Here is a 7,877-nt window from a genome sequence, read left to right on the forward strand (position 1 = left end):
TCTTGGCAAAGATAGTGGAGTGGTTGGCCTTTTCCTTCTACAGCTCATTTTATAGATGATGAACCTTAGGTAAACAATGTTAAGTAATTTGCTCAGTCACACAGCTAGTGTTTAAAGCTAGATCTGAACTCAGGAAGATGAATCTTTCTGACTCCATCTATTCACACTATCCTTGCGCTACTTCACTCTAGCTAGTCTGACTTTGTGTTTTCCCTTTGGTCATTTTCTGACTTTCTGTGTTTTAAAAGGTCCAGGAATAGTGCAGTATCATGTAAGAGTTTTGGGGAGGAGGGAATGATCAATAATAAAAAAAAAACAGAGTGAAACCAAGAATGAGGACAGAAAGAAAGATAACTAGGTCAGTCAATCTGAGAGTAGTTGGAGACCAAATCCTTTACAAAGACAGCATTGGCTGTGTGATGGGTGGGAAAGAGTATTAAGTTAGAGTTGGAAAATTGGGGTTTAAATACATGCTCTATTACTTATTAGAGATGTGACCTTGGCCAAGTTCATTTTTCTTTATCTTAGTTTCTTCTTCTTTAAAATTAAAGAATTTGGCTAGGTAAACCATTAGATCTCTTCCAACTCTAAATCCTAGAATTCAGTCAAGCTCAAACTTATCTGCCCTTCTTTGACCTTCTAATGACTTTAGAGACAGTACTACCTTTAATTATTCTCTAATTGTCTCATATATGTTTGCTTTGTCTCCCAGCCAAACCCTAAGCTCCTTGAGTGTCAAATGAAGAACAGGTATTCAATAAATACTTATTGATTGATAATTTCCCTTTGGATGTGAGTGCAATAATGGCAAAAATCCTCAATGTCAATCTTCCCAGTCCTATGCTGAAGGCCTGCTTACTATAATTTCATTAAGTTAATATATCTTGTGGTTTTTAACTTCCCTAGTGTTGTAAAGTTACAAAACTAGACATCACATTGAACTTCCATACAATTTTTTCTTCTCTGTTTATTTTTTTGGCTTGTTTTTCAGTATTTTTCATTTTTAACTTTCATTGTTCACTCATGGCTGACTCTTTATGACCCGGTGGACCATCTTCTCCATGGGAGATCTTGGCAAAGATACTGGACTGGTCTGCCATTTTATTCTCCATAAGTACTAAAGCAAACAGGTTAAGTGACTTGCCCAGGGTCACACAGCTAGTAAGTAACTGAAATCTGATTTAAGTTAGGTCTTCCTGACTCCAAGTCTAGCACTCTATCTACTGAGCCACCTAGCTACCTCTTACTTTGATCAGCCAAAAAAATAAATGGCATAAGGGGATTCTGAATGAAACTGCCAATCTCCATTTCACATTGTTTCTTTAAAAATTTTTAATGATATTTTATTTTGTCCTCAATTACATGTAAAAAGAATTTTTTAAACATTTGTTTTTTAAAAAATTTGAACCAAATTCTCCCTCTCCCTCTTTCTTCTCATCCTTCCTTGAGATGGCAAGCAATATAAATTTTATATGTGCAAGAATGTAAAACATTTTTCCAGGTTAGTCACTTTGTGGAAGAGAACTTGAACAAAAAAATGCTTGCTTTTAAAAAATGCATATAATAAATTCTACACATTACTTTTTAAACTGTCCTGCATGCCTATAATTTCTTCTGAATTTTTCTTTTGTTCTCTTCAGTACATTTTTTGGGGGTAAAAGACTGGGTATTCCCATCTCTTTCAGGCTGTAAGTATAGGGACAATTGGTCTGATTCTCTTTCTGATCAGCTCAGTAGCTTTGACTTATTCTGCTTCCAATATGAACCTGTTTGCCTTGATTTAGGCAACCTGGTGGTACCCTACTCCAAAGAGATTGTGACCTTAATGCCGAACTTTGTGCTAACATTTGTGCTAACACTTAATCAGCATAGTAAACTATAGCTCAGAACTCCAGAACTCCAAAGACCTTCTAGCTTCATTTTCCTAGTAGGTGAGATTACATGTATGTGCCACCGTGCTTGCCTGTGCATTTAAAAAAAAAGTTACGATGGTTTTCTCTTTTTTCCCTGGGATTACTATTGCTAATTCCCTCTCATTCTTCCCCATCCCTCTCCCATCAGCCCGGAAAAAGGAAGGAAAAAAAGTCTCTTGTAACAAATAAATATCATCAAGCAAAACAAAATCAAGTCAAACATTTATTAAGCCCTTGTTTTGAGCCAGATCTGATTCCCACAGAGGCAATAGCCAAAAAAGAGTGTCTCTACACCTTGTGCTTATCACTTCTCTTTAGGTCCTCTAGTGACATGGTTGGACATTGCTTTGATCAGAATTCTTAAGTCTTTCAAAATTGTTCTCCTTTCTCTGGTGTGGAAAATAGATAATGGAGATATGGAGGCACCCGGGATGTTACGATAAATCTAATAGTTGTGGGTACACACATTGGGTTGTAGGAGAGACTGGACCAGGATAGGGATACCAGAGTTCACTGGATTAACACAGGAATGGCAGTTGGTCTTAACTGTCACCCAGCTCTCCCTAGGCCAGAGTCTAGAAACCAGCAGGCAAGGTAAAAGGGTTTAACCATTTTAATTATATTTAACTAAAATAGAGGTGGGAAAGGGATTTCTATACTTAAAATCTAAAGGGCAAAACCTCAGGGCAAGGGGAGGACTTCTCTACTCTAATCTTAGTGATCTAGCAGGCAGAGCTCAAAGGAGCAGTAATAGAGTCTCTGGGTGGCTGCTTCAGACCTGGTCCTGCCAGGCTTGAGCAGCACAGCTAAGGGCTGAGGGTGGCTTTGGGGTTTCTCACAGTAATCCACCGGTGATCTCAGGATGTCAAAAGCCAAGGTATCCAAGTAGAGAGAGCGTGCTTGAGATGCTGTCCACCAGATCCCAAACTTCTCCTCCACTTGGGTGCAGCTCTGTAGGTTCTTGTCCCCTTGCTAGATGTCACCACCACACAGGATCCCAGGGAAATCAGGATGCAGGCTGAGATCTCCCAGGGCTAGCCACAGTTTATGCCAACCCCTAATAGAGTCTCTCTCAGGGCACAAGCACCTTCTTCCTGCTCCTTCATTCCATCTTGAAATGCTCCAGCCTCCAGTCCTTCCTGCTAGGTCAACCTTAATACTTAATTACTAACTAATCTTCCTCACAACACTGGGAAGGTGGGTGACTCAGTGGATGAAGTTAATGGGCTTGGAATCAGGAAGACATGATTTCAAATATGGTCCATACACTTACTAGTTGAGTGACTCTAGACAAATCATTTAACTTTAGCCTGCTTGCTTCAGTTTTCCTCAACTATAAAATAGGGAAAATAATAACACATACCTCATTGCAGGTGCTTAAAATACTTCTTTCTTTCTTTTACAATGTTATTTTTCCTTGCATACATTATTCTCCTGGTTCTGGTCACTTCATTCTTCATCAATTCATAGTACCCAGGATTCTCAGAAATCATTAATTATGGCACAACACATCTATCTGCTATATTTTTTCAACCATTCTAATATTTCTCTTTGTTTCATGGAGTCATTGATTTTGGCTTGTTCTATTCTAGTTTTCAGGAATTAGACTTCTTAGGTAAAACTGACCACTTTCTCTTCTAAGCTACTTATTCTTCCCACTCTTTCCTCATTAAAAAAATCTTGCTTCATTTCTTCTGGGTATTTATGTAGTCTATGTGGAAAATTCCACTTTTTCTTTGAATGTCTGCCTACAGTTATTACGGAGTTAGAATCTTAATAATTTTTAAAATATTTGGTCTATTCTTTGATTTATTCATTTCTTCAGTTTTAGTTCCTGAACTGGGACTCCGTGCTAGGGCCAAATTGTGCCCTCTTCTAACTTTTTGGCTTGACCTCATCTGGATCCCTGAGGTTCTTAGAATGACTCTACCTTTCCCCTCAAACCTTCTCCTCTACTCCTATCTTTGAGTGCTGAATCTTCAGAGCCCTCTCTGTTATCTCATAACAGAGGGATTTCCAAGCCCCTAGGCCTGTGCTAATTTGCCTGCCAGTCTGAGTAGTTCTATGGCATTGGGTTTTTTGCTGCTCTGCTGAAGCTTCCTGAGGCTTCTAAAGCCTTTAATCTGGCATTTTTTCAGGGTAATCCCATGTCTTTGATGTCTCTCAACACAAAGCCTTTCAGGCTACATATGTCTAGTCTCTCCTGGTCCTGGGGGGCCCTAGAGCCAACTTTGATGGGGGAAGAGTGGGTAGATGGTGGGGCAAAGGAGGCCCTTTCTTCTGGTATCAAGATGACAGTGGATAGATTCTGAGTCAGGAAAATCAGTGCTCAAATCTGGCCTTACTAGCTTACTTGTTGTATGATGGCAGGCAAGTCTTTTAAATGCTGTCTGCCTCAGTTTCCTTGTCTGCAAGATGAAGATAATGATAGTACCTACCCCTAAGGGTTATTGTGATGATAAAATAAAATATTCATAATATTCTTTGCAAACTTTAAAATGCTAAGTAGTAGATATTATTATTACATAAGTTATTATTATTATTATTACATTGAATTTTGTGCAGTTGTGGGGTAAAAAAAGTTACTGTAGTTTCTTACTGGATTTTTAAAAAATCATTATTAATTCTGATTTGAATTTCAGGGTTTTACTGAAGAATATATATGGGAACTGAACCACTTAACTCTTGTTAAGTTTTAATCTTTAATGGAAGGTCCTTCTACCTCTTTCATTAGAAAGTTGGAATATTTGTGTTTGTTTTAAATTTTTCCATTCCAAAAGACCCCTTCCAAAGCCTTATGGTAGCATTCTTAAATTCTTCATTCTTAAAGACAATGTTAATGATGTGTATAACCCAGTGGAATTGCTTGTCAGCTCTGGGAGGGAGGAGGTAAGAGGGGCGGGAGAGACCATGAATTATGTAACCATGGAAAAATATTAAAAAAAATTTTTAATAAAAAAAGGCAATGTTAATGGAGGACAATCTCTGGTCTATCCTACCAAATTAGAAAGATTGTGAGTCTGCTGACAGACTGTATTTCTAATATCTGAGTATTAATTTATCTTAGTTTAGAGGGATTAATCATCAGAATATAACAAAATCATTAGAACTATTGGAGGAGGCAGCTGGATGGCTAAGAGGATTGAGAGCCAGGCTTAGAGATTTGAGATCCTCGGTTCAAATCTGACCTCAGAAACTTCTTAGCTGTGTGATCCTAGGCAAGTCACTTAAATCTCCCTGCCCAGCCCTTTTCCCTCTGTACGTTGTGAACATCTTCTACACCACCCTCCAGTCTTTGTCCCTTTCTTCTGTGTGGATGGGCAGTAACAGTGGTTTCTGCTTTGGTAGGCAGGGTTGGGGGATCCAGGATATGGCACTACTGGGTAGAAGAATGGGCAGAGATACCCAAGCAGAATCCTGAATCACAAGTCCAAGAGATTATTTGTGCTCACTTTACCTGGCACGTGGTGTGTTCTAAGAGGAGAGACATAGAAGGGGAACTTTAAATATTGTGATGATAGAAGTCACTCCCTAACTTTGTCCTACCCTACACCCCATATTTTGTGTGCTTACCTTACCAGACCTAGGGGCTCCAAGGATAAATGATGTGGGGCGGAGCTCTCTCTCATTTTCTCTTGATGTTGGTGGTCTAGGATTTTGCAGGCTAAGTGGCTTAGCGGGCTTGAGATTTTGGTTTAGGTATTTTCCTAGATGGTGAGATTTTCTGTCCCCTTATTTTTATATATATCTCCATTTTTATTAAAATTACATTGTTAAGAGATACTAACGGACTCCTGACTTAAGAATAAATTTTATAATAGTGACCACAATATTTTATTAATATTACAATTTAATAATTTTACTTTTAATTTATTGCATTTGGCAGACCACAAAGGTTTAATGATTACCCTCAATCTTCTCCAATTTTTACTCTCCTTAAGCCAATTACTTAGTAGCTAATTGTGGAGCTTGGAGTTTTTACTTCATTCTAAATTGGTAGAGCAGTTTAAAAATAGACCAAGGGACAGATTAGCCTTAAGGCAACAGCCATCAGTCATACTAAAAAGCTTTAGAAGCCCCACAGCAGTGGCAGAGAAAACAGCCTAAGGAAAGCTGTGCAAGGGCAGCAGGCTTCCTCACCCCAGGTTTAGCAAAGGAAAGTCACCAGGAGCCTTGCAATCTGTGCCTGCCTACTGCTTCACCCATCACCTCTGCTGTTAGATGTCCGCTGTCCAGTCCCCACCCCATCTGCCCAAGGGTTCAAGAGCCCGCCTCAGGGAGGGTGAGATCTAATCCCCCTTTCCCTTAAATTGTAAACAGTTAAATAGCCATTGCTTGCTGCAGCTTCCCATAGGGTTGTTTTCTAAGCAGCAATTAGCCTCCTCAAAGTTTTTACCTAGGGGCACACTTTCACCCTCCTGACTCCTTACCTCCAGGGAAACTACCCCACCCCCACAGGTACTATCTTGCAAGCCAGAATCTAGGAGTATTAGAGGAAGCTGGTAGGTTCAGCACAGCCTTTTGTTGTTGTTATTGTAAAGAGTTAATTGTTGGGTTAAGTTGACCAAATTTAGTCTTATCTTACTCCTAGAAGTCTACTCTTTAAGACCTTTCCTCAACCCCCATGTGACTAGCAACAATGAAGAGGGAAATCAGGGAAAGCAGCAATAAAGTTAATTTAAACTGTTCCCTTAATCCAGAGAAATTTTCAGACCTTACTAACAGCAAAATCTCAACAGCCCATAGACTGTACTCTTTAACCAAACTTTTTTTGCCCTGTTGCACAGACTCCCTGTCTGAGGGCTGGTGGAAACATGGGGCCTGTTGGTGGTTTTGCCCCTGCAGGGAGGGGAAGGGAGTAAACTCTTCCAAATGTCTTGGCTGAACTAGGGCTATACCTCAAGGGTTTTTTTGTTTGTTTGTTTCTTTTTGCCTACAAGAAAGTATGGTTTTTTTTCCTTTTGCCTAAAATATAAAGCTTTTTCTTTTTCTTGTTGTCTCTCCTAAATGTAGTTTCCAGCTAAGGCTTTTCCCCTCTCTTCCATTCAAATGCTAATTAGGGCATGTCTCCATGTACATTAAATTTCTTTTTTTATCTAAAGTCTTTACAACACCCTTAGCCAGTACATACTAAAGTAGTGCCACTTATGGATAGGAAATAGAATTGTAAAAAATTTAATAATTAGATTTAAAAATACATAGGCTACTGAATATGCTGCTAAAAAGTATGGCCTACACTCTGAGAGAATAGTTTCCTGTCTATCTGAAACAACTCCTGTTCTTGGAGAACATTACTTAGCTTACATAGCTCACAGTTTCAGAATGGTTTTGTTTAGTACTGTTCCTTGATATGTTTATTCTAATTGGATTCCTTGCAGTTTATCTATTTCTCCTCAAGGAAAAACAACAGAATATTAGCTTGATTAATCTCAAGACTCATATAGAAAACCTTGAAAAAAGCTTGAGTAATATCAAGATTCAGAAGGAAGATTCATCTCTCTGCACTGCCTCCCCATCTAAGCCTACTCAGTCTCTGCCTTCCAAATCATCTCTTGCTCTACCCAAACCATATCTACCCAAACCATCCCCATTCAAACCATTTCTCCCCCTCCCCCTACCACTTCACCCCATTGCCTCACCTAGTCCATTGTAACTCAAACAAAAAACCAAGCAACAGAAATTGAACATAATTCAGTTAAAGGCCTATTTCCCTTAAGGGAAGTACTCACTTACAATAAAAGTGGAGATTTAGTGACTGTTAGATACCATGTACCTTTCACTCCACAAAATATTGAGAGTTTCAAGGGAAATACACCTTTCTTTGAAGATGAACCCATTGTGATTTAAAAAAAGCTAGAACTGATTTACTGCACTTATGATCCCATGCGGATTGATGTGGAAAATTTGCTCCAAGCCTTTTTAACAGAAAGAGAAAAAAAATAAAGTTCTTTCTTTTGTTAATCA

Source organism: Gracilinanus agilis, chromosome 1 (genome assembly GCF_016433145.1).
Source record: "Gracilinanus agilis isolate LMUSP501 chromosome 1, AgileGrace, whole genome shotgun sequence".
Taxonomy (NCBI): Eukaryota; Metazoa; Chordata; class Mammalia; order Didelphimorphia; family Didelphidae; genus Gracilinanus; species Gracilinanus agilis.